This window comes from Hyperolius riggenbachi, chromosome 1 (genome assembly GCF_040937935.1).
Source record: "Hyperolius riggenbachi isolate aHypRig1 chromosome 1, aHypRig1.pri, whole genome shotgun sequence".
Taxonomy (NCBI): domain Eukaryota; kingdom Metazoa; phylum Chordata; class Amphibia; order Anura; family Hyperoliidae; genus Hyperolius; species Hyperolius riggenbachi.
This window is the reverse complement of record NC_090646.1, coordinates 588,748,985-588,775,573: the sequence shown is the minus strand read 5'-3', so window position 1 is coordinate 588,775,573 and position 26,589 is coordinate 588,748,985. Positions and strand designations below refer to the sequence as shown.

Sequence of the window (26,589 nt, the reverse complement as noted above, 5' to 3'; positions counted from 1 at the left end):
AGTGGTGATGCAGAGGTATAGCGTTTTAATTGAGTTTTTTAATTCTTTTTTTTTTTTTAAAACAAGTTTGATGATGTTTCTGCTTCCTGTTGACTTCCTAGTGATGAGCATAAACCGCATATCAAAAACGCATACAAAGTGTACAAAACGCACTTGCGATTCATATGTGCGAAATGCAAACGCATAAAAACACAAGCAAAACGCTTGTGCAAAACGCAAATACACTCAAAACGCACTTCATTATGACAAAAAAGACGCATACGCAGCAAAACGCAACCTTTCAAGCAACGCCTAGTGTGTTTCCAGCCTGAATTGAATCTTTGATCGTACAGCTAAACTGCTAGATGTATGGCCACCTTAACATTTTAACCATATCTGCTTTAAAGAGAACCTGTACTGAGTAAAAATATTTAAAATAAACACATGAGGTAACTTCAAATGAACATTACAAAGTTACCTTGCCATCGGTTCCTCTCAGAAGCTCACCATTTTCTTCTGACAATAATCCCTTCCAGTTCTGACAATATTTTGTCAGATCTGAAATATATCAGTTGCTGTCAGTAAAATATCAGTTGCTGTCAGTTATAGCTGAGAGGAAAACAGATGTACCAGGAAATGTCCATGTTTCCCTATGGCTCAAGTGGGCGATGTTACAGTTTAACTGTGTGCTGACCAGAAAGCTGTTATGGCTAATGGCCATTTTCAAAATGGAGGATGGAAAAATTGCCTTGATCATAGTGAACAAATAGGACGCAGGACAGGAGAAAGACACTGAGAAGTAGACTACATCGAGGGTAAGTATGACTTGTGTATGCTTATTTTGACTTTTATTTTCAGTACAGGTTTTCTTTAACATTGTGTAGTGTAAGGTGCACACTACTTGTGGCGTAGTGGTTAGCACTCTCGCCTTGCAGCGTTGGGTCCCTGGTATGTTAGTGATTAGCTTGTGAGCCCCTCCGAGGGACAATTAAGTGATGACAATATTCTCTGCACAGAGCTGCAGAAGATGTTGGTGCTATATAAATAATAATAATCAGTGATTGGGGGTGTGGTTAGAGGCGTGGCAGGGGCATGTCTCTCTTATCTCAATAAAGAAGGCTTTACCTAGGAGAAGGATGTGATAAGTTTGATAAGCTGATAGATTTGTAAGGCTCTGATTTGCTGTTCATGATAAACCAGGAAGTCATCACAGGAAATCAAACTGATCACATGCTTCTCCGTGAGTCCTCCTAGGCAGGGCCATCCCTTTATCTCAAAAAGTGGGGAGGTATGATATAAGGCACTATCTCAAGGTCCCATTCACACTGGTGTGCTTTGGAGGCATTTTCCATCAGTTTGCTGATCACCGTGTATCCCTATGGGATCATTCACACTGCAGTGATGTGATTTGTGGACAGACTTGTCAGCCTAGGAGGGAAGGACAGAGTGTATGCGGAATCGTAAACCTGGGAGGGAAGGACAGAGTGTATATGGACTCGTAAGCCTAGGAGGGAAGGACAGAGTGTATATGGACTCGTAAGCCTAGGAGGGAAGGACAGAGTGTATAGGGATTTGTAAGCCTAGGAGGGAAGGACAGAGTGTATGTGGAATCATAAGCCTAGGATGGAAGGACAGAGTGTATATGGACTCGTAAGCCTAGGAGGGAAGGACAGAGTGTATGTGGAATCGTAAGCCTAGGATGGAAGGACAGCGTGTATATGGACTCGTAAGCCTAGGAGGGAAGGACAGAGTGTATAGGGACTCGTAAGCCTAGGAGGGAAGGACAGAGTGTATGTGGAATCGTAAGCCTAGGATAGAAGGACAGAGTGTATATGGACTCGTAAGCCTAGGAGGGAAGGACAGAGTGTATATGGACTTGTGAGCCTAGGAGGGAAGGACAGATTGTATAGGGACTCGTAAGCCTAGTGTAACGATCAGTGTAACACAGAGAGGATCTGATTACCGGTGATCTGCAGTATCACCGAAAATACAGATATATACCCGATTATTGACGATCTGCAGTATTACCGATAATCAGATATATCTCTAACCTCTGGACACCTGAGTGATATGAGTGTTTGGTGCAACAGTAATATTTTGAGGAGAGCACCCTATAGAGGGTGCTAAGGCAGTACGAGATACTGCTCAGAGACAGGTTCCTTCCAAAGGCCTGAAGCTCCCCAAGGGGCGGAGTCAGGCTGAGAGTGGGAAGGACCAGCGTGTGAGTGACACCAATGGAGGGATGTCACAAACAGACTGTGAACTATCTCTAGCTGGGGAGATAGTTCTCGAGGTCGAGCAGGCCAGATCGTCAACACACAGACAGATAAAGTACAGAGACAAGAGACAGATGCGGAATCCTAAGACTAGCAGAGTTTAGCAACAGACTATCAGATATAGCGAAGTACCTAATCAGAGATCAGAAGAGTGGTCAGGAAAGCAGAAGGTCATAACAAATAATCAACAATGCCTAGACTTGGGTGTGAGCTCCTAGATCATCAACACCCCGGAACTGGTCTAGATAATAACGCAGATGGTAACAGGATTCCTAGACTAAGGTGTGAGCTCCTTGATCATCAACACCTTGGAAACTGGTCTAGATAATAACACAGATACTGACAGAAGGTCTGAGTGCTACCATGTAGTGATCGCAACGCCAGACACCAGAGAAATGACCAGCACCCAGTATATATACCCCAGCGCTCTCCAGCGCCACCCCTAAGTGCTGGACCAATGAAAACTGCTGAAATTGTCAGCTGACCATCTTGGTCAGCTGACACCCTTCTGACTGTCATAAAGGCTCTGCCTCTCCGCGAGCGCGCGTGTCCTCCTGAACCTGTGTGGACTATCAGTCCCAGCCACACCAGACATGTGTTGTTATGTTTCTGCTGTGTTGGATGCGGAACCAGCCGCACCGCTGTCCAAGCATGCGGCGGTTCCTCCGCGTCCAGCAGTACTGTCAGAAATATGCCTATGCGTGGAAACATCCGCGTCTGACACGGAATCCACCGCCTTGTTCATAAGGCACGCGGCGGTTTCATCGCGCTCCGTCATGCCAGTGGATGCAGACCCACGCGCGCAACCTGCCGTGTTGGACGCGGAATCAGCCGCCTTGCTCTGAGTACCCGTGGCGGCTTTTCCGCGTTTTCTCACAGTACCCCCCCCGAGGAGTGGACTCCGGACAGCTCCTACCCGGCTTCCCAGGATGTAGGGCGTGGAACTCCTTCTTTAATTTATCCGCGTGCATGCGACACTCAGGTACCCATGTTCTCTCCTCAATACCATACCCTTTCCAGTGAACTAGATACTGCACTGAGTTCTGTACAACACGTGAGTCTAAAATCTTTTCTACTTCGTACTCAGGTTGGTCATCTACCATCACAGGAGGAGGAGGAGTGGGACCTACATGAACTGCTGGCTTAAAGGGATACTGTAGGGGGGTCGGAGGAAAATGAGTTAAAGTTACCTGGGGCTTCTAATGGTCCCCCACAGACATCCTGTGCCCGTGCAGCTACTCCCCAATGCTCCGGCCCCGCCTCCGGTTCACTTCTGGAATTTCAGACTTTAAAGTCTGAAAACCACTGCGCCTGCGTTGCCGTGTCCTCACTGCCACTGAAGTCACCAGGAGGGTACTGCGCAGGCCCAGTATGGTCTGTGCCTGCGCCGTACGCTCCTGGTGTCATTAGGGGGAGTGAGGACACGGCAACGCAAGCACAGTGGTTTTTTAGACTTTAAAGTCTGAAATTCCAGAAGTGAACCAGAGGCGGGGCCGGAGCATTGGGGAGTGGCTGTGCGGGCACAGGATGCCTGCGGGGGACCATTAGAAGCCCCAGGTAAGTTCAACTCATTTTCCCCTGACCCCCCTACAGTGTCCCTTTAAGCAGGGAAACATGAAACACCACGCATGCTGGCAGGAAGATCAATGACATAAGTAACATTGTTGATCTTCCTGGTCACTGGAAAAGGGCCCACAAATCTGGATCCTAACTTGGGCGAGGGCTGTTTCAGGGTCAAGTGACGCGTGGACACCCAAACCAAGTCTCCTGGCCGGAACTTCCACTCTTCGGAGCGTCTCTTGTCAGCTTAACCTTTCTGACTTTGAAAAGCCTTCTCCAAATTATTTTTCACGCTTCCCCAAATGTTCTTAAATGACTTTTGCCACGCCTCCAAAGCTGGAAACGGAGTGGAAGCTACTGGCAGTGGGGAGAACTTAGGCAACTTTCCAGTTACCACCTGAAACGGTGAAAATCCAGAGGACGAGCTTTTCAAATTATTGTGCGCAAATTCTGCGAACGGCAAGAACTTGACCCAATCATTTTGCGCATCCGCAACATAACACCTCAAAAACTGTTCCAAAGACTGATTCACTCTCTCAGTCTGACCATTGGTCTGTGGGTGGTAGCCCGATGAAAATGACAGTTCCATGCCCATTTGATGACAAAATGCCCTCCAAAATCTAGAAACAAACTGGACTCCCCGATCCGACACTATGTTTTCCGGAATGCCATGTAATCGGAAAACACGGCCGATAAAAAGATCGGCCAACTCCTGGGCCGAGGGGAGTCCTTTCAAGGGCACAAAATGGGCCATTATGCTGAAACGGTCTACCACCCAAATGACTGACATGCCTTCAGACCTCGGAAGTTCCCCCACAAAATCCATGGACAAATGGGTCCACGGCTCATTCGGGGTGGGCAAAGGCTGCAACGTTCCCACAGGTGCAAGATGGGAGGGTTTGCTTTTTGCACAAACTGCACACTCTCTAACATACTCCTTGCAATCCGTTGCCAGAGAAGGCCACCAAGCACATCTGGCAACCAAGTCCTGTGTTCTGGAGGCCCCCGGATGTCCCACATTCTTGTGCGAGTGGAGTATCTGTAAGATCTGGAGACGAAATGGCAGTGGTACAAACATAACCCCTTCAGGCTTTCCCTCAGGGACATCCTGCTGGAAGGGACCTAAAGTCTCTTTCCAGTCTTTCCAAGTTTCTGTGGCTGCCAACACAACTTTCTGTGGGATAATAGTCTCTGGGTCTGAGGGCTGTGCTGTCTCCGGTTCAAAACATCTGGACAGGGCATCCGCTTTATTGTTTTTACTACCCAGAGTGTACGTAATAATAAATCTAAATCTCGAGAAAAACAGTGACCACCGAGCCTGACGGGGGCTTAATCTTTTAGCCCCCTCAATGTATTCCAAATTTTTGTGATCAGTGTAAACTGTAATCGTATATTCTGCTCCTTCTAACCAATGACGCCATTCTTCAAAGGCCAATTTAATGGCTAGGAGCTCCCTGTTGCCTATATCGTAGTTTTTCTCTGCTGGTGAAAACCTACGAGAGAAATAGGTACACGGGTGTAATCTTCCCTGCAACCCGGAGCGCTGAGACAGCACAGCCCCTACCCCGACCTCCGAGGCGTCCACCTCCACAATAAAGGGATAGGAGGTGTCAACATGTCTCAGGATGGGTGCAGAGCAAAACAACTCTTTCAAAGTGGAGAAAGCAGCCAGGGCTTCGGGGGACCAGTGGTTGGTATCTGCCCCTTTCTTTGTGATACTGGTGAGGGGTGCTATGACTGTGGAGGACCCCTTTATGAACCGTCTATAGTAATTGGCGAATCCTAAAAATCTCTGGAGAGATTTTAGTCTCACTGGCTGAGGCCATTCCAGGACAGCAGAGACCTTGGCAGGATCCATAGAAAGGCCCGAGGTGGAAATTATGTACCCCAGAAAAGTGACGGATGTTGCCTCAAAAATGCATTTCTCCAGTTTGGCGTAAAGCATGTTCTGCCTTAGCTTGCTCAGAACAAATTTGACATGAGCCCTGTGTTGGGTGAGGTTGTCTGAGAAAATAAGTATATCATCTAGGTATACCAGGACAAATTTACCCAACACTTCTCTGAATACTTCATTAATAAGTTCCTGAAAAACGGCCGGGGCGTTACACAACCCAAAGGGCATCACCAGGTACTCGTAATGCCCATCGGGTGTGTTAAAGGCCGTTTTCCACTCATCGCCCTTTCTGATCCGCACCAGGTTGTATGCCCCTCGCAAGTCCAATTTCGAAAAAATCTTAGCGTAAGTGACCTGAGTGAATAAATCGTCTATCAAAGGCAATGGATAGCGATTTTTTACTGTGATCTTATTCAGACCTCGGTAATCAATGCATGGCTGAAGGCCTCCGTCTTTTTTCTTTACAAAAAAGAAGCCTGCTCCAGCAGGTGACAGGGAAGGGCGGATGAATCCTTTAGCTAAATTTTCACGGTTGTACTCCTGCATGGCCACTTTTTCTGCCCCAGATAAATTGTAGAGATGACCTCTAGGGGGCATACAACCAGATCGGAGATCGATGGGACAATCGAAAGGGCGGTGTGGAGGTAATTTATCGTCAGCCTTGGGACAGAACACATCAGAAAACTCGGAATACTGTTCCGGAACTCCCTCTACATGAATCCTGGTCTGACCCAAGGTCACCTTCACTGAACAATAATGGAAACAATGGGCTGACCAGCTTGTTAGCTGACCAGTGGCCCAATTTATCTGAGGAGAGTGAAGGTGTAACCACGGCATGCCAAGAATGACTGTGGAGGTTGTCATGTGTAACACAAAAAACTGCAATTTCTCTCTGTGCAGTACCCCTATGGTGACCTCCACCTCTGGTGTTTGAGACAGAGGATGGTTACGTTGCAGGGGGGAATCATCCACTGCCGTAACCTGGATGGGTGGATTTACCGGGGTGAGCGGAATACCCAATTTCTTAGCAAATTCGTAATCCATAAAATTAGCCGCTGAGCCCGAATCAATGAAGGCCTCAGAGACTTCCGATTTCTCTTCCCATGTAATCGTACAAGGAAGAAGCAACCGTTTATCCTCTAGGGGTAAGAGTCGTACGCCTAGGGTATTACCCCCAACTACTCCTAGGCAGTAGAGTTTCCCGACTTTTTAGGGCAATTCCGCACTTTATGACCCCCCTCTGCACAATAAAGACACAACTGCTCAGAAATCCTGCGTCTCCGTTCCACTTGAGACAATCTGGACTGACCAATCTGCATTGGCTCGGGTGGAGGTGAAACGGAAGGAGGTGAGGTCACAGGAGGCGCAGCGTAGGACACCATCTTAACATTGTTTCTACCCCGGATCTGCCTTTGATAACGTAACCTGCGATCAATCCTAATGGCCGATGAAATGGCCTCATCGACGGTTCTAGGTTCAGGCTGACTTAACATTAGATCAGAAACCTCATCTAATAACCCTGATAAAAAACAGTCTAAAAGGGCATAGGTGTCCCACCTGGCTGAAACTGACCACCTCCTAAATTCTGCAGCATACTCCTCGACCGGACTCTTGCCTTGACGCAACAATTTGAGCTTCCGCTCAGAAGTCGAGGCAATGTCTGGATCGTCGTAAATTATTGCCATAGCTTTAAAAAATTCATCTACCGAGGTTAAGGCTGAATCTCCGGCAGGTAGACTGTACGCCCAGGTCTGAGAATCGCCTGATAATAAAGTTTTAATAAATGTAACCCTTTGGGCTATAGTTCCTGAAGAATTAGGTCTTAACTCAAAGTATGATAACACTCTACTCCTAAAATTTCGGAAGTCAGATCTGTGCCCGGAAAACTTTTCAGGTACAGGCATATGTATGTCTGTGCTAGGAGGAGATCGCACTTCATCCACAGCCGTCAGGAGGGTTTGTATAGACCCGGACAAAGCATTAATTAATGCCCGGTGACTACCCAGCACTTGGTTGATGTTAGCCACCGAAGTGGTAAGTGCGCCCAGACGGTCGGTGGGTGCGTCCATTTGCATTTTTTGGTCTGGCGTTCTGTAACGATCAGTGTAACACAGAGAGGATCTGATTACCGGTGATCTGCAGTATCACCGAAAATACAGATATATACCCGATTATTGATGATCTGCAGTATCATCGATAATCAGATATATCTCTAACCTCTGGACACCTGAGTGATATGAGTGTTTGGTGCAACAGTAATACTTTGAGGAGAGCACCCTATAGAGGGTGCTAAGGCAGTACGAGATACTGCTCAGAGACAGGTTCCTTCCAAAGGCCTGAAGCTCCCCAAGGGGCGGAGTCAGGCTGAGAGTGGGAAGGACCAGCGTGTGAGTGACACCAATGGAGGGATGTCACAAACAGACTGTGAACTATCTCTAGCTGGGGAGATAGTTCTCGAGGTCAGGCAGGCCAGGTCGTCAACACACAGACAGATAAAGTACAGAGACAAGAGACAGATGCGGAATCCTAAGACCAGCAGAGTTTGGCAACAGAGTATCAGATATAGCGAAGTACCTAATCAGAGATCAGAAGAGTGGTCAGGAAAGCAGAAGGTCATAACAAATAATCAACAATGCCTAGACTTGGGTGTGAGCTCCTAGATCATCAACACCCCGGAACTGGTCTAGATAATAACACAGATGGTAACAGGATTCCTAGACTAAGGTGTGAGCTCCTTGATCATCAACACCTTGGAAACTGGTCTAGATAATAACACAGATAATAACAGGATTCCTGGACTAAGGTGTGAGCTCCTTGGTCATCAACACCTTGGAAACTGGTCTAGATAATATCACAGATACTGACAAGGTCTGAGTGCTACCACGTAGTGATCGCAATGCCAGACACCAGAGAAATGACCAGCACCCAGTATATATACCCCAGCGCTCTCCAGCGCCACCCCTAAGTGCTGGACCAATGAAAACTGCTGAAATTGTCAGCTGACCGGCTTGGTCAGCTGACACCCTTCTGACTGTCATAAAGGCTCTGCCTCTCCGCGCACGCGCGCGTGTCCTCCTGAACCTGTGTGGAATATCAGTCCCAGTCACACCTGACATGTGTTGTAATGTTTCTGCTGTGTTGGATGCGGAACCAGCCGCACCACTGTCCAAGCATGCGGCGGTTCCTCCGCATCCAGCAGTACTGTCAGAAATATGCCTATGCGTGCAAACATCCACGTCTGAATCCGCCACCTTGTTCATAAGGCATGCGGCGGTTTCATCGCGCTCCGTCATGCCAGTGGATGCAGACCCATGCGTGCAACCTGCTGCGTTGGACGCGGAATCAGCCGCCTTGCTCTGAGTACCCGCGGCGGCTTTTCCGCGTTTTCTCACACCTAGGATGGAAGGACAGAGTGTATGCGGAATGGTAAGCCTAGGATGGAAGGACAGAGTGTATGCGGAATGGTAAGCCTAGGAGGGAAGGACAGCATGTATAGGGACTCGTAAGCCTAGGAGGGAAGGACAGAGTGTATGCGGAATCGTAAGCCTAGGATGGAAGGACAGAGTGTATATGGACTCGTAAGCCTAGGAGGGAAGGACAGAGTGTATAGGGACTCGTAAGCCTAGGAGGGAAGGACAGAGTGTATATGGACTTGTAAGCCTAGGAGGGAAGGACAGAGTGTATAGGGATTTGTAAGCCTAGGAGGGAAGGATAGAGTGTATATGGACTTGTAAGCCTAGGAGGGAAGGACAGAGTGTATATGGACTTGTAAGCCTAGGAGGGAAGGACAGAGTCTATATGGACTTGTAAGCGTAGGAGGGAAGGACAGAGTGTATGCAGAATCATAAGCTTAGGAGGGAAGGACAGAGTGTATATGGAATCATAACCCTAGGAGGGAAGGACAGAGTGTATATGGACTCGTAAGCCTAGGAGGGAAGGACAGAGTGTATAGGGATTTGTAAGCCTAGGAGGGAAGGACAGAGTGTATATGGACTCGTAAGCCTAGGAGGGAAGGACAGAGTGTATGCAGAATCGTAAGCGTAGAAGGGAAGGACAGAGTGTATACAGACTTCTAAACCTAGGAGGGGTGAAAGGGTGCCCTTACATTACTCGTTATTGCGTCCCGATCGAGGGTTCGATAATGTAATCAAATCAGAAGAGAATCGGTATCGCAACATGGCCACTCGATGGATCTTTCGTTCCATTTCTGGCCAAAATTGGTCAAATGGATGGATTGGGAATTTTATGTACGTGGATTTTAAGCGGGGCCATGGGCGCCTTATTAAAACATATTACACTATGAGAGGTTGTCTCTCCTATATCTTTTAGAAGCCGTCTTATGGGAATTGACACGCTATATGCCAAGCAGTGATCTGGTGATCAGGGAAAAACGGGGGGGGAGTGTCTTATCCTCCTGTCCTATTGGTGATAGCCTTGATCATCTCAGCACTACCTTTTTGAGCACAGGGGTGTTGTGTTAAAAGCGTTACTCACTATGAGGGCATCCCTCTTGTATTTTGCTTATCTTTAAAGGTCCTGTGGAGGCATAAACGAACTGTGTTGGCGCTGCTATCTCGATTGGATTGGGAATGACAATAAAATCTCGGGCGCAGAGGCTGGATTGGGTGCGCGGTGCTAATGATGGACCCAATGGAATCCTAGACCAAGTCCCTGCTAGAATATAATTGTGTAAAGCCTCACTTGTGTGACACCACTACACAATCCGAGTCACGTCGAACCGCCACTCTCTGTGATGCTGAACACCAAAGGAGTTTCGCCAGCGGAGAAGTGAGGTAAAACATTGAGCACTTGGGGGGCTGCTGAAATCTAGAAGTCAATTGGAAATTGCTGTACAGTGTGTGGGCAGGCAGAAGATTCCTCTGTGATCAGATTAGATCAGAGAGGGATCTATCTAATAGTCTATCTTGCCATACATTAAAGGGAACCTCCATTGAATCAAAAAAAGGTGCATACACACGCCTTATTTCTTCAAATGATGGGTCATCAGACCCGCCCACGGGGCGGCCGTTCTGATAACAGTTTCCCCGTGTGTACAGTCTGAGCGGATCAGTCAAAACCAGCCTTATCAGCCTGCCGACAGACTGTGCACACGGGGAAACTGTTGTCAGAATGGTCGCCCCCCGCAGGCGGGTCTATCGACCCGTCATTTGAAGAAATCAGGCGTGTTTACTTGGGGATTTTACTAGCCCCCTGTGGAGGTCATGTGCCCCGCCCGCGTGGGGGAAAACCGATCCTTTGGTCCCTCGCAGCGAGTCAATTTCCGTTTTGCCAGTCAATGGCCACTGCACCTGCGCGGCCCTGGCCATGCGCGTCCTTGTTGAGCAGGACACTGCCAGCAATGGAAGTGTGAAGGAAGGCTGAACAGGTGCAGTGGTCATCAACTGGCTAGTCGACAAAACCGAAATTAACTCGCTGCGGGGGACCGGAGGATTGGTTTGTCATGGCGCAGGCACAGGACGTCTTAAGGGGGCTAGTAGAAGCCCCAGGTAAGTTAAACTCTTTTTTTTAGATTCAGTTAAGATTCTCTTTAAGTGATGTAAGGAAGGACAGAGTGTGTGTTGTTTAGATAAGCAAAATGGGCCTCATAAACACAGTTGGTGGAGAAGCTTCTGAAGGACTTTCCCAGACTTCAAAGCTCTGAGCCTTTTGGTGTGTGCTCCTGGCTACTTGAAGTTATACAGCGTGTTATGTCTGGTGCACACCATGCAATTTCCAGTCATAGGCAGGTTGAATGGATAAGTTCCAACAGGTCTGTTTTGATTTCCGATCATTTTTCTGATCGATTTTCTGATCACTTCCATTAAGAAATCAGTCATAAAATCGATCAGAAATCGGTTCGAACCTGTCAGAAACATTAGAATCTGCCCAGCTATCTGATGGGAAATTACATGGTGTGTACCAGGCATTTCAGTTAGTGATCAATTAGCTAATCAGCTAATTACAATTATTTGAAATTTTGCATACATTTTCACAATTATGCCTATACGTAGTTATGATTTGTAAATTCAATTGATTTCGTATAACTATTAGTAATTTCGCCTACATTTTCATGTAAGGAGAATTTTGGGTACAAGTCAAAGACCTTGTAGTTAAAAATGCAAAGAAAAATGTTTTTTTAAACTCAGAAAAATGACAGTTTAATAACCATTTTTCATTTGCATTTTTAAAAATAGATTTTCTCAAAAACTACAAGGTCTTGTTGACTTGTTTCCAGGATTCCCCGTAACACACGTAGCAATTTTGGTGATAATAGCATGTATGGGGGCTTTGCTATTAACTGCCAAAGTCGGCATCAAATTTTGCGTAATTACGCACAATTACGGGTGGATTAGTTTGTATGTGTAACTTGTTGTGAATTTTCCCGAAATTTTGCATTACAATTTATTAGTATGTTCTGTGTGATAAGTGTGATATGTGCTCTGTGTGATATGTGTGCTCTGCGTGATATGTGTTGTGTGCTCTGTGTGTGCCCTGTGTGTTCTATGTGATATGTGTTGTGTGCGCTCTGTGTGAAATGTGTAATGTGTGTGCTCTGTGTGTTCTGTGTGATATGTGTTGTGTGATGTGTGTGCTCAGCGTGATATGTGTTGTGTGTGCTCTGTGTGATATGTGTTGTGTGATGTGTGTTCTCTGTGTGATATACATAATATGTGTTGTGTGTGCTCTGTGTAATATGTGGGCTCTGTGTGATATGTGTTGTGTGATGTGTGTGCTCTGTGTGATATATGTAATATGTGTTGTGTGTGCTCTGTGTGCTCTGTGTGATATGTGTTGTGTGATGTGTGTGCTCTGTGTGATATGTATGCTCTGTGTGATATGTGGGCTCTGTGTGATATATGTTGTGTGATGTGTGTGCTCTGTGTGATATATGTAATATGTGTTGTGTGTGCTGTGTGATGTGTGTGCTCTGTGTGATATGTGTTGTGTGATGTGTGTGCTCTGTGTGATATGTGTTGTGTGATGTGTGTGCTCTGTGTGATATGTGTTGTGTGATACGTGCGATCTATGTGTTTTGTGTGATATGTGTTGTGCGATATGTGTGCATAGTATGATGTGTGTGCTGTGTGTGATATGTGTTGTGTGATGTGTGTGCTCTGTGTTCTGCGTGATATGTGTTGTGTGATATGTGTGCTCTGTGTGAAATGTGTTGTGTGATGTGTGTGCTCTGCGTGATATATGTAATATGTGTTGTGTGTGCTCTGTGTGATGTGTGTGCTCTGTGTGATGTGTGCGCTCTGCGTGATATGTGTTGTGTGATGTGTGTGATGTGTGTGCTCTGTGTGATATATGTTGTGTGTGCTCTGTGCTCTGTGTGTGCTCTGTGTGATATGTGTTGTGTGATGTGTGTGCTCTGTGCGATATGTGTGCTCTGTGTGATATGTGTTGTGTGATGTGTGTGCTCTGTGTGATATGTGTTGTGTGATGTGTGCGCTCTATGTGTTTTGTGTGATATGTGTTGTGCGATATGTGTGCATAGTATGATGTGTGTGCTGTGTGTGATATGTGTTGTGTGATGTGTGTGCTCTGTGTTCTGCGTGATATGTGTTGTGTGATATGTGTGCTCTGTGTGATATGTGTGCTCTGTGTGATATATGTGTTGTGTGCGCTCTGTGTGAAATGTGTTGTGTGCGCTCTGTGTGTTGCGCGCGCTCTGTGTGATATGTGTGATGTGTGCGCTCTGTGTGATATGTGTGATATGTATGCTATGTGTGATGTGTGTGCTCTGTGTTCTGCGTGATATGTGTTGTGTGATATGTGTGCTCTGTGTGATATGTGTGCTCTGTGTGATATATGTGTTGTGTGCGCTCTGTGTGAAATGTGTTGTGTGCGCTCTGTGTGTTGCGCGCGCTCTGTGTGATATGTGTGATGTGTGCGCTCTGTGTGATATGTGTGATATGTATGCTATGTGTGATGTGTGTGCTCTGTGTTCTGCGTGATATGTGTTGTGTGATATGTGTGCTCTGTGTGATATGTGTGCTCTGTGTGATATATGTGTTGTGTGCGCTCTGTGTGAAATGTGTTGTGTGCGCTCTGTGTGTTGCGCGCGCTCTGTGTGATATGTGTGATGTGTGCGCTCTGTGTGATATGTATGCTATGTGTGATGTGTGTGCTCTGTGTTCTGCGTGATATGTGTTGTGTGCTCTGTGTGCTCTGTGTGATATGTGTGCTCTGTGTGATATATGTGTTGTGTGCGCTCTGTGTGAAATGTGTTGTGTGCGCTCTGTGTGTTGCGCGCGCTCTGTGTGATATGTGTGATATGTGTGCTCTGTGTGATATGTGTGCTCTGTGTGATATGTGTGCTCTGTGTGATATATGTGTTGTGTGCGCTCTGTGTGAAATGTGTTGTGTGCGCTCTGTGTGTTGCGCGCGCTCTGTGTGATTTGTGTGATGTGTGCGCTCTGTGTGATATGTGTGATATGTATGCTCTGTGTGATGTGTGTGCTCTGTGTAATATGTGTAATATGTGTTGTGTAATATGTGTGCTCTGTGTGATATGTGTTGTGTGATGTGTGCTCTCTCTGTGTGTTGGTGATAAGGCTGACTAGTGCTTTTGGAATGTTAATGTTCAGCACTTGCACTGGAATAAAACAAATCCCTTCTAGCCCTGATAACATCACTGATAGTGACAGGAATGAAATGTTCTAGCCATGTTTGTGTAGAATTCCTCCAAGCGCTCCAATTTCCTCACAAAATCTATCACAGATGGAATGAAAGAATCCAGAAACAAATGCTGAGTTGTCTTCCCAGAAATGTGTGTGTGTGTTGTGTGTTGTGTGTGTGTGTGTGGTGTGTGCGTGTGTGTGTGTGTGTGATGTGTGTGTGTGTGTAGTGTGTGTGTGTGTGTGTGATGTGTGTGATGTGTGTGTGATGTGTGTGTGTCTGTGTGTGATGTGTGTGTGTGTGTGTGTGTGTGTGTGTGTGTGTGTGTGTGTGTGTGTGTGTGTGTGTGTGTGTGTGTGTGTATGGTGTGTGTATGATGTGTGTGTGATGTGTGTGTGTGTGGTGTGTGTGTGTGTGTGCGTGGTGTGTGTGTGATGTGTGTGGTGTGTGTGTGTGATGTGTGTCTGGTGTGTGTTGTTTGCAGCGCTGTGCGACTGGCTCACTCTGTAAAGTGATGCGCAAACTCTGTCAGCAATGTAATGAATTAAAGTGCATCTCAGGTCACAACATGCTTTCAACGTGGGTCAGCTGAAATTCAATTCTATAATTAGAAAAAGCTGTTTCCATTTTATTCTGATCATTTTTACCCTTCAAATGAATGTGCGAGTGTTCTCCCTCTTCTGGCTTGATGCCATTTTCTGCCTTTGCTCTTTATGAAAATATCAAGGCGAACACAGGTACACACATTCAATTAAAGGACAACAGAAGTGAGAAGAATATGGAGGATGCCATATTTATTTCCTTTTAAACAATACCAGTTGCCGGGCAGCCCTGCTGGTCTATTAGCTGCAGCAGGATCTGAATTGCACCAGAAACAAGCATGCAGCTAATCTTGTCAGATCTGACATTAATGTCAGAAACACCTGATCTGCTGCATGCTAGTTTAGGGGCTGTGGCTAAAAGGATTACAGGCAGAGGATCCGCAGGATAGCCAGGCAACTGGTATTGCTTAAAAGGAAATAAATATGGCAGCCTCCATATACCTCTCACTTCAGTTGTCCTTTAATGTCCTCCGACAGGGATCAGTACCTGTTCTCTCAGACGACATTGCTGGCGTGCAAGTGAGCGGCTTGTTTTGCTCTATTCCGGCTGGAGGAGCGGTGCGATGTTACAGGCAGGGTAAGTGGGGGAGAACAATGTTATCTCGAGGCATTGGGGGCAGCTGCACACACGCTGGATTCTCAGCAGATGTGGTTGTTATCAGCCGACTCAAGTTTCTCTGCTGTGTGTTCGGGCCTTAAGGGTCCTTTCACACTGGTGTGGTAAGGCAAAATTGGCACACTACTGTGGGGGAGTTCACCCTCCCCACGTCGCGATACGCTGCGCCGGAAGTGCTCGATCTAACGCTAGCGCAAAACTACATTACTGCACATCTTCTATGGCGACTTGCGGCAATCTGCGTTGGCTTGGCAGTCATGTTAGTCTATAGTGATGCAGGGATTTTAAAACAGTTGATGGCGTTGCGGCGCACATGCGGATTTTTACGCTTCAGTGCACTTCCGCATACCCCGAAGCAGGAAGTGACCGCAAGCGCATGACTTCCTGCTTGGCTGGTGGCCAGATAGGGAACACCGTGTACTAACGCTGTGTTCCCTGCAGGTCTGTTTTTGGCGGTGCAGCGGGCGCTCTGCACTGCACCACCAACTCTGGTTTGTAGTGTGAAACCGGCCTAAGGGATACATGAGGCGACCAAAAAAAACTTTGGCTCACGTGGGGCCTCTTCCACTAGAAGTGTCTGTGTCCTTCGGTGCAGCTGCGGAGTCACCCAGTCGTTGACTTTCCTTCTGTAATGGCACTGCGCAGAATACTCCCTGCGCATGCACCCGCGCATGTACAGAAGAAGCCAACCTGGGTCCCCGCCCACTACGGAAGGAACAGCTGATGACTGGATGATTCTATAACTGCGCTGAGGGACACAGACACCTCTAGGGGCTGGAAGAGGCCCCAGGTGAGTCAAACTTTTTTTTTGGGGGGGGGGGGGGGGAGGCGTCTCAGGTATCCTTTAAAGGGTACCTCTGGCAAATTAAAAATAAAAAAGTTTTCATGAGAGGCACGCAATGCGACCCTGCATGCGCAGAAGATCCCAGCCGCAGGTTTGGATCTTCCGTAGGGGAGAGTGGAGGCCTGGCTCGGAGCAGAAATGTACTTGTTGATCCTAACAGACGTCTGTGTGGGCGGAAGAAGATCCAGGTGAGTAAAACTTTTGTTTTTTTAAATTCCCAGATATATCCTTTAACAAGAATGTGCTGCTAGCTTCACCACTATTACTTCTTATCCAAACAACTTTCTTTGCCTCTTATCTGCTGTGCCTGTGATAAGTCGCCTCCTCCTATTCCCCTGCAGACATCAAACATACAGGTGGTAGCCATTACTTCGGAGCTTAGTAGGAGGTTTTAGATCATGGGTGTGTTTGTCATCAGCTACTCTCCCTCACAGGGGTGTGGTCTATGTGAAATCTCACACATGCTGAGATCACCTCCCCTGTGACATCATCAGTAGCAGCCTGTGTTTTGTTTTTTATCTCCTCCACCAGTCTGCCGGATTCTGTCCCAGCAATATGAAAGGAAGGGAGGGGTTCCTGCAATAAATGTAAAATATTTTATATTTGTCATCATGCAGCTGAAAAAAGTCTGCTATTTATTATTATAAGTTAGAAAATAGATTTTATTTCTGAAATCTTGTATTTTTAATTTGGGTCCACTTTAATATCTTTAATGACCAAAGCTACATAAATAAGCTAGATTGAACTAGGTCAGGATGGCCAATAATGATCACTTTGGGCGAGAATTTGGCAGGTATCTAGTGTGTTTACAGCAGCTGCATGGCATCACCGAATGATCCAGAGATCGGGAGGTAATGGGGGGGAAGACGAGGAGGACAGAAATTGCTGCATGCCTGTAACGATAGGTGTTAGTAGTGAATAACAGTGTTCTGATTATTAGGTGATCTGCAGTATCACCAATAATGCAGATACTATATCTGATTATATGGTGATCTGCAGAATCACCAATAATACAAATATAACAAACACTAAGATAAAACCGTGACCTTAGTCACCACTTTATTACCCTGAATGTAGTGTTTAGTGCAACATTAAGTACTGATAGGTTTAACAATACATCACCAGAGGAGCTGGTGGGTACTAACAGTACGGAGCCCTTCACCAGAGACAAGGGCTCCCTGGTGAGAGTAGAGTGGTCGGACAATCGAGTCGGTTTACAGACGGGCAGATAAAGTACAAAATCGACATGCAAAGGCAAGAAGGTTAAACAGGCAGAGGTCGGCAACAAGATCAGATGGGCTAAAGTACAGAAGCGTGAAACAGAGGGATAGTCAGAAGCGAGCCAGAGTCATACACAGATAATATACAGTAAATCAAACAATTCCTATCTCTGTGTGAAATCCCTGGTTTCCTCCCGGATCAAAGCACACCGGATCTATATAAGGTCTGAGTGCTAACACAAAGTATTCGCAACAACAGACAGCAGGCAACTGACAGCCCATGTCTTTTATGCCTGAAGGGATTCCCAGCGCCTGCCCAGCCAATCAGCGGGGAGGCGCGTCCACCGTGACGTCAGGCGACCCACAGGTCAGCTGATGCGTCTACGAGACGCGTAAAAGTTCTCGCCGCTGGCCGCGCGCACGCGTAGCTCTGAGGCTGTGTGCGGGCGAGAGTCCCGTGCGCGGCGTGTGCAGCTGAGCGGCGGGGATGGCTCCGTGCTCTCCGTGACCGCTCATACAGACCGACAACAATGATAGAACACTTGCAAAGCACTGTGCTTTCTATTTAGCAAGTGGAGTTTCACTTTAAACACAAATAAGCATTAAAGTGTACCTGAGATGAAGAAAGTAAAAGGATTTATACCTACCTGAGGCTTCTTCTAGTCCCCTGTATTTTGTCAGCCCCCGTGTCATCCTCCTGGTCCTCTCGGTTTTGCCACTGTCAGCCCTGTAAATTCGCGAACAGTGCAGTCCTGGCTGCGCACCCCATTTGATCGCCTGACCACGTGATCTGTGGCCAGGAGTGTTCTGAGCATGAACAGTGCGTTGAGACTGTAACTATACTTGCTACTAATTTTGTAGGCAATTGGTGAATGATCGGGTGGTGTGCCTGGCTGAGACCTCGCATGTGGAGGGGACCGCAGCTTAGCTGGATTGCAGACTGCACAGGAGCACAGCAGGTCAGCCTCAGGTGGACGGCGAGGGAACTGACAGACTACAGGGGGAAGTATAAATCATTTTGCTTTTTTCATCTCAGGTTTATTTTATTTTACTTTCCCACCAGGACGTTGCGTTTTAGGGGAAGTTATAGGTCGCATAACGTGCCCCTAACGCAACGCCTGGTGGTGCTGGAGGAGGACGCTACCAAGAGCTGCGTTATGCAGCTCTTGGTGCACCTTTTTTGTGCTGTGCGATGCGGAGACCACGTGATCCGCATCACGTGGTCCCGCCAGCCAATCGCCGCACAGAGTGGCCGCTCCAGGAAGTAAACACTGCACGTCACAGTGCAGTGAATATTAATTAGCCATGTGGCTGGCCGCGGAGGAGGAGGGGAGACCTCCTCCTCCAACATCACTAAGCATGTGCAAACAGTCTAACGTGGCTTAGCCGCGTATAACGCACAGCATGCAGCACTTTCTTTTAACTTGCTGCGTTACAATGTAACGCAACGTGGGCACTGTGAACACCCCATTGATTTTTCATTGCAGTGCGGTGGGCTGCGTTACAGGCTGCACTAACGTGCGCCTGTAACGTCCCACTGTGAAAGCAGGCTAAAAGTAAGCCTTTTACCTGGAAGAAAGAATATATCTGATTATGTACTCTGTAAAGCGCTGCAGAAGATGCCAGCGCTCTATAAATATTTAATAATATCAATAATAGTAAATGGTATGGGCTGTTAGGGAGGTGACAATGCTTATACGTGGCGGTAGCTGCCCTTAAACATGCTAGTCGAATCTCAGGAGGCACAGTGTTTGAACTCACATTTAAATTCAACTTTAAGTGAACCCCAGGTAAAAAAAAAAAAAAAAACAGGCACCACCAATTAAAAGCTCTTATTGGCAAGGTGTCATCATGTTTTAATGGTTTGCCAGCAAACCATCAGAGCATGATGACATCCTGCCAATAAACTTAAAGAGCTTTTAATTGGTGGTGCCTGTCTCCTCTTTGTTTATTCTCCTAACTCTAACATTTCCTTATTGAAGTTCAAATAACACCTTTGCTGCTGTTCCCCCTCCCCTGTTTGCCATAGCCGTACCCTAGCATCTAACCCTAACATTTTACATTATCACTGAACTATTTCTCAGGCAGTTGCCAATTTTGACTTGATTCTGTACTGTCACACCACCGTAACCAGTAACCTTAGGCTGGTTTCACAGTGGGACGTTACAGGCGCACGTTAGTGCAGCCTGTAACGCAGCCCACCGCACAGTAATGAAAAATCAATGGGGCTGTTCACAGTGCGGACGTTGCGTTACATTGTAACGCTGCGTCACAAGACAACGTACTGCATGCAGTACTTTGGACGCGGTTGAGCCGCGTTAGACTGCTTGCACATGCTCAGTAATGTGGGGGAGGAGCGGAGAGCGGCCAGGCACATGGCTAATTAATATGCACTGCACGTTATGACGTGCAGTGTTTACTTCCTGGAGCTGCCGCTCTGTGCGGCAAATGGCCGGCGGGACCACGTGATGCCGCATGCGCACAAGAGTGCGCATCACGGCATCACTGACGCCAGAGTGAGCTGCACAACGCGGCTCACTCTGACGTCCAGATCCAGCACCACCAGGCGTTGAGTTAGGGGGACGTTATGCGACCTTAACGCCCCCTCTAACGCAACGTCCTGGTGTGAAATTAGCCTTAACGTAACCCTATCCCTTACACAACCCAAGGACTCTGGCCCCAAACCTCACTCAAATCTTACCACTCATAACCAGAAAAGGACTAAACTGCAAGATAGCAGTTTTTGGCCACTACTGATGGTCACTGGGCTTTTTTTAATTAGATTGGGGGGGATCCCGAACTTCCCTTTCCCTAAACTCAAAACTTACCTTTTAGCATATTCCAAAATACAGCTGTCCAGTTTATTGATAACAACCTTGCTCCTTTTAGCCCTTCCGCTCATTAATTCCTTTTTTTTGTTGTTAAGAATATAATTGATTTTTATAGGTTATGCATCATGTGGAATGGCTTAAAGCGGAATATAACCCTGCATTTCAACTTTGCTCTAAAACATTATTTACAGCATATTATAGGCAACCAGCATTTTTTTTTACTAGACCAGCATTGGAAGGGTTACACACAGAGCTTTAAAGTTCCATGGAGAGAACTGCAGACGCATCCGAAGTTTAGATAGATACATTTAAGTAAACAAAATGTAACAAGTGAGGAATGTTACACACTCTTTGGCTGGCCTTCAGCTCCTGCACAGTCAGAGAGAGTAAGTCACATTCCACACTTTGCTTAAATGTATCTATCTAAACTTTGGCTGCGGGGAGCAGTTCTCTCCAGGAACTTTAAAGCTCTGTGTGTAACTCTTCCAATGCTGGTCTAGTAAAAAAAAATGCTGGTTGCATATAATATGCTGTAAATAATGTTTCAGAGCAAAGTTAAAATGCAGGGTTATATTCCGCTTTAAGTAATAAGATATACAAGTTTCTCCAGTTGACTTCTATGGAAGAATCAGGTTCCTATCCAGATCCATTTCTCCAATTAGTCTGTAAGTTACCCTATATCCCGATTTCATATTTCCTGAGAATTATTCTTACAATAGAATGTGTGTTCCTGCATTTTGCTTCAATCTACCATTCAGAACATCCATATTTATAGATGGGAACTGTTCGATATCTACTTCTCCAATGCAGGAAATTAGGTAGTTTTAGCTTGATGTAGCATCATTTTTCCCATGGGCCGCTAGTATACATTTATTTTCCTTAATTGCGTAAATAGGTTATAACTCCAACAAAAAAATAACAAGACAAGCGGAAGCATGGGAGAAAGGCATCTCTATTTCAACTTGATCAAATTAAATACAAGGCAACAGGTCATCATCATTACCATAGCAAAAGCACAATGACGCCACACTAATATAAATTTCACTGTATTTAAAACGTAATAAGGATTAATGCCAAGAAAATAGTTGCACCGTATTTCCACATCAATCATAATTATGCTCTGTTTGTTTTCCTACAAGAGTTTCTATTTCATTTGTTCCTGTTTATTAAATTAAAAGGAGAACATTGCAAAACAAATTAGTAAATGATGAATAAAACACAAGCCTTTCAAGAGACAACCTTCCGAAAGAAGGACGACCTCTGCAGTAGACAGGAGAGCACCTTTAACTGATACCTGAAATATCATGTGACCAGAAAAGATACAAATATGTGTTTACAATCACAGTCCTACTTAGAACCCGACTGTTTTTTTTTGTTTGTTTCTTTGTTTGTTTTAATTACTGTAAGGGTTAAGAATTCAGGGCTTTACAGGTTTTTTTAATTTGCTCAAAGAGAACCAGAGACGAAGCACCCTCATGTATTTTACCATAAATATCAATGGCAACATAACAGTAAACACCTACCCTGCTCTCTGTTTCATTATTCTCTGCTAAATCTGCCTGTTATCAGCCCTGATAAGAATCCCCAACTGAGCATTTAGTCTAGCTTTTCCCTGAATGATTATAGCTTAGTCAGTCTTCTGTGATGTATTTTGAAGCCCAAGCCTGCCCCCTTGTGGCTCTGCTTTGCTGCTTCGAGGATAAATAGCAGGAAAGCAGAGCCACAAGGGAGCAGACTTGGGCTTGAAAAGACATCACAGAAGATTGACTCAGCTATAATCATTACAGAGCAAAGCCAGTTGGGGATTCTTATCAGGGCTGATAACAGGAAGATTTAGCAGAGAAGAATGAAGCAGAGAGCAGAGTAGGTGTTTACTGTCATGTTCCCATTGATATATATGGTAAAATACATGAGGTGCTTCATCTCTGGTTCCCTTTAAAGAGAAACCGTAACCAAGGCTTGAACTTCATCCCAATCAGTAGCTGATACCCCCTTTCCCATGAGAAATATTTTCCTTTTCTGAAACGGATCATCAGAGGGTATGGCTGATATTGTGGTGAAACCCCTCCCACAGTGTGATGTCAGGACCATGGTGTGGTGACATCACACTGTGGGAGCCTTGTTGCATTGTGGGAAATAACAGTTGTTTCCAACTGCCAAAAAAGCAAGCAGCAGCTACTTCCACTGACATCACCTGCCAGCAGTAAAAATGTCGCCATGTGATAAATGTAAGAATGTAAATTAGGGTGAGGAAAGATTTTACAATGGGCAAACACTGACTAAATTATTTATACATAAGTATTGTAAAAATTAAGCACTTTTGTTAATTACTTTATTTTCACTGGAGTTCCTCTTTAAGTGTAATTTTTAAAACAATGTTCAGTTTTTCAAAACATGTCACATAATTTACACAACACCACATACAAGTAGCACAACACCTCAGATTATTTGCAAAATTGACCACATTAGTCAAAACTGTACAATTTCGCTCAAAAAACTCATTTTCTTGTCATATAAATAAACACGTCATCATATGGCCAGATTCTGTTTGAATCATTTAAACACTCCAGTGTTTAACCTAAAACACTTTCAGCATTTGCACAGAGAAAGTGTAAAAATAAATTCTACAATAGTACATGGCACCAAATATGTATTTCTTTTCATTTATTCAAGTCAGTCAATACATCATCTTTCTGCCTAGCTGGATCTGGCCATAGGGCAACATCACAGGCTATGGTTTCATTTGCAAGGCAATGTGGGAAGAATTTGGCTATACACTCCCGCCCATGGACGTAACAATAGGGCCTGCAACCCTTTGCTCGGGGCCCGCTTAGGGTCGTTTTTGGGGGCTGGAGGGGACGCAGCATGAGGGGAAAGCCATGGCCACACCTCAGGCTCTCCCTTCTGCGCTCCCCTCCAGCTTAAATTAGTGTCTGGGCAGCGGCGGGCAGATACATACCTTCCTTGCGTTCCACCGGGAATGTTCCTCTTTCTATTGTCTGACGTCACTTCCTGTATAAACAGGAAGTAGCGTCAGACACTAGAGCGAGGAGTATCTGCGGTGGAACACAAGGAAGGTATGCACCTGCCCAGACACTAATTTAAGCTGACGGTCCCCCCCCTTGGGGCCCGCTCAGGGCCGTTTTGGGGGGCTGGAGTGGACGCAGCATGAGGGGAAAGCCATGGCCACACTCCGCGGTGAGGGGGGACGGTCCCCCCCCCTCCCTCACCTTGGACTCTCCCCTATGCGCTCCCCTCGAGCATGCTAGGAATTCCTGCTAGGTCTTATTCTCAGGAGATGTCTTACTTTAGGGGAAACATGGTAAGTAGGCCTGCCCAGAAAAATGTTGGATGAAGCCCTCTCTACTAATATAAAAAAAAACAAAAAAACAAAGTATGCACATAAATAGGCAGTGTCACTTAAACATAACTAGGAAGAGTTACTTGGCTTCTGTGCTGGCTAGTCTAGCTTTCTGCTGGATGGGCTGGCCTGCTGTCATGTTATCTGGCCGTTCCCCCACAGCAATAGCATTCCCTGACCTTCTAGTTGATCCTCTCCCATGCTCCCATGGGCCTCCCCTTCAGGAACCACAACACCCAGCATGCCCCCATAGAAGAACCACAGCTCCATGCATGCCCCCATTAGGGCATCAAAGCAACACGCATAGCACCACAGCACCAACATGCCCACATAGAGGCAGCACAGCACCCAGCATACCCCCGATTGATGCACCACTGCTCCCAGCATGCCCACCATTGAGGCATCGCAGCTGACTCTGCCTAAGGGACATCTGGGGTACCCCAGAAGAGATCTGGGGCACGTGCCACTGATCTTTGGGGCTAGCAAGACCCCTGGTCTAATTGTATGTAGCATTCTTATCACTGTGTGTAGTGTTTTTCAAAAATTGTAAAGACATCACTGTGCTAATAGTTGTGCCTATCTGGGAAGGTATTTTTCTCCTTGATTGTTAGGTTTTGCAAATTGTGGGAACATTTTAATTTTAGCGTGTAATCAATCGAAAAAAACATGAATAAGTTTCTCTGCATTAGGACTGCAGCCCTGGAATGGAACTCTCATTGATAATTAATTAGGGCTGTAAAACTCAGTGTGGCTGAGAAAAACACATCCGAGTGCAAAGAAAAGATAATAAGTTTAATAGTTTGTCTGTATGAGAGCAAAATAAACATTAAAAAGCACTCTTGTGTATCTGAGACAGTCAGAACTTTATGGGAGGATGGACTACAGACCTCTTTTTGTTCTCCTTTCCTTCTTTTTACTGTTCTTTCAATTTCTTAACCTTTCCTTCTTATTATTACTTTTTCTTAAGGGCTGTCCACAGGGTTGTTCATATTAAGCAACAGCTTAATGTACAACCACAGCTATATATATTAATTTTGTTGCAAAGTAAATGTCTAAGTTTCATGCTGGAGCAATTACACGCTCTATACTGCTAATCTATGACTTTTTCTTGTTGTTTACAACAGGGGCATAACAATAGATGTTGCAAAGGTGCCTCCGCAGGGGGGCCCAGAAGCCACAGGGGGCCCGTGGGGGGGAACGTTTGAGGGACTGACAGCTAAGGGCATGGAGAGAAAAACTGAATTCTGCTCTCGCACCATTGTTATATTGACTGCATGTGTCCACAACACAGATAAGGACTCATACACACTTTGGAATTTGTACACTGTCCCTGCTCCCTAGGGTTCCTAAAAAAAATCTGTCTCTCACTGCTGCAAAGTTCTGATGACTTCATGTACAACCTTACAAACAAAGGAGTCACATTTTGAAAAAAAGTTGTAGACTTTCCCCTTTCAGCAATCACTCCTAAAGGATTCTAGATTCTTATTACACACAGGCTAATTACCTTATGGCATCTGATTACTTTTACAACACAGTGGAGTGGAGATTGATGTCTCACTGAGTAACCAAGCAGCTCAGGGTGACCCAAACTACTAGGAATGTATAGGGGGATAAAAGGGACCAAAAAGCCCTCCTACAAAAAAACAAGTGATGTCTGACTGTTGCTGCCTCATTGAGAGCTTGTTATCTCATACTGAGTCCAAGATCCTGTAATAACAGTATCAATCAGTGACATTCTGAATATTTTGCCAAAGTTACACTGAATACTATATGTTATGTTCAGCATGTCATTGTTGTTCCTCCATATAGCATGTGCTGTCATGTAGTAAAATAATATGGCTGTGTGTGTATGCATGTACTGGGAGCAGAGCTGCAACGAGGGACTTGTCGGCTGCAAGGAGCTGGAGGAAGCCCCGGGTAAGTAGATCTGGGGGTAACATAGATTGCCTGAAGTTTCCTTTAAGTCTAAGTGTTTTATCTGCATGGGGAAAACACATTGGTCCTCAGTTTTCCTGTGCAGAAAGTGAGGTTGGTGGGGGGCCCCCATCCAAAGTTTTGCAGGGGGCCCAGTGATGTCTAGTTACGCCCCTGGTTTACACCATAACATCAATATACAGTAATGATTTAGGGTAAGGCTCTGTAGCCATGGATACTTGTTAGTGTCACTCGTTGCTGGTTGCAGATAAATACAGATGTTTCCATAGTAGACGAGCCCGACAAGAATAATTTTTGGAAAGCATAGTATGTTGCCATCATCCCATGAATGATACACATTCACTCTACCACCCATAATTTTCCCAACTCTAAACTCAATACAGGTAGTCCCCGACTTATGAACGCCCGACTTACGAACAACCCGCCGATACGAACGGCATGGATTCTGTGTTTCCGTGGGAACGAGTAAAAAAAAAATTTCAAATTGGACTTTTTTTTAGAAAATCGATTTTAAAAAATTCAAAGAAAAAATGGCTTTTAAACTTGTATAAGCAGGTACAGAGGGCAGAGGTGACACAGAGGAGGACACTGGAGGCACAGAGGAGGGACAGGGGACAAAGATGGCACAGTGTTCAGACTTAAAAACAGATTCAGGTTAAAAACTAACCTACAGTCCCTATCTCATTCTTTAACCGGGGACTACCTGTACTTACCTTTTGGCATATTCCTAGTATCAGCTCCTCAGTTTATAATAACAATCTATTATTATTTATTGTATTTATAGGAACGGACTATGTACAGAGGTATGTGGACCCAGCATGAACATGCCTGTGTTTTCACCTTACACAG

General features: G+C 45.8%; 1 long non-coding RNA gene across 1 annotated transcript; it reads left to right on the top strand.

Moving 5' to 3' along the window:
* The first annotated feature begins 715 nt into the window (after positions 1-715).
* LOC137527880 (uncharacterized) lies at positions 716-26,540 on the top strand. The gene is made up of 3 exons (XR_011023229.1): positions 716-794; positions 10,243-10,502; positions 26,525-26,540. It is a non-coding gene; the product is annotated as an uncharacterized lncRNA (long non-coding RNA).
* The last annotated feature ends 49 nt before the right edge of the window (positions 26,541-26,589 follow it).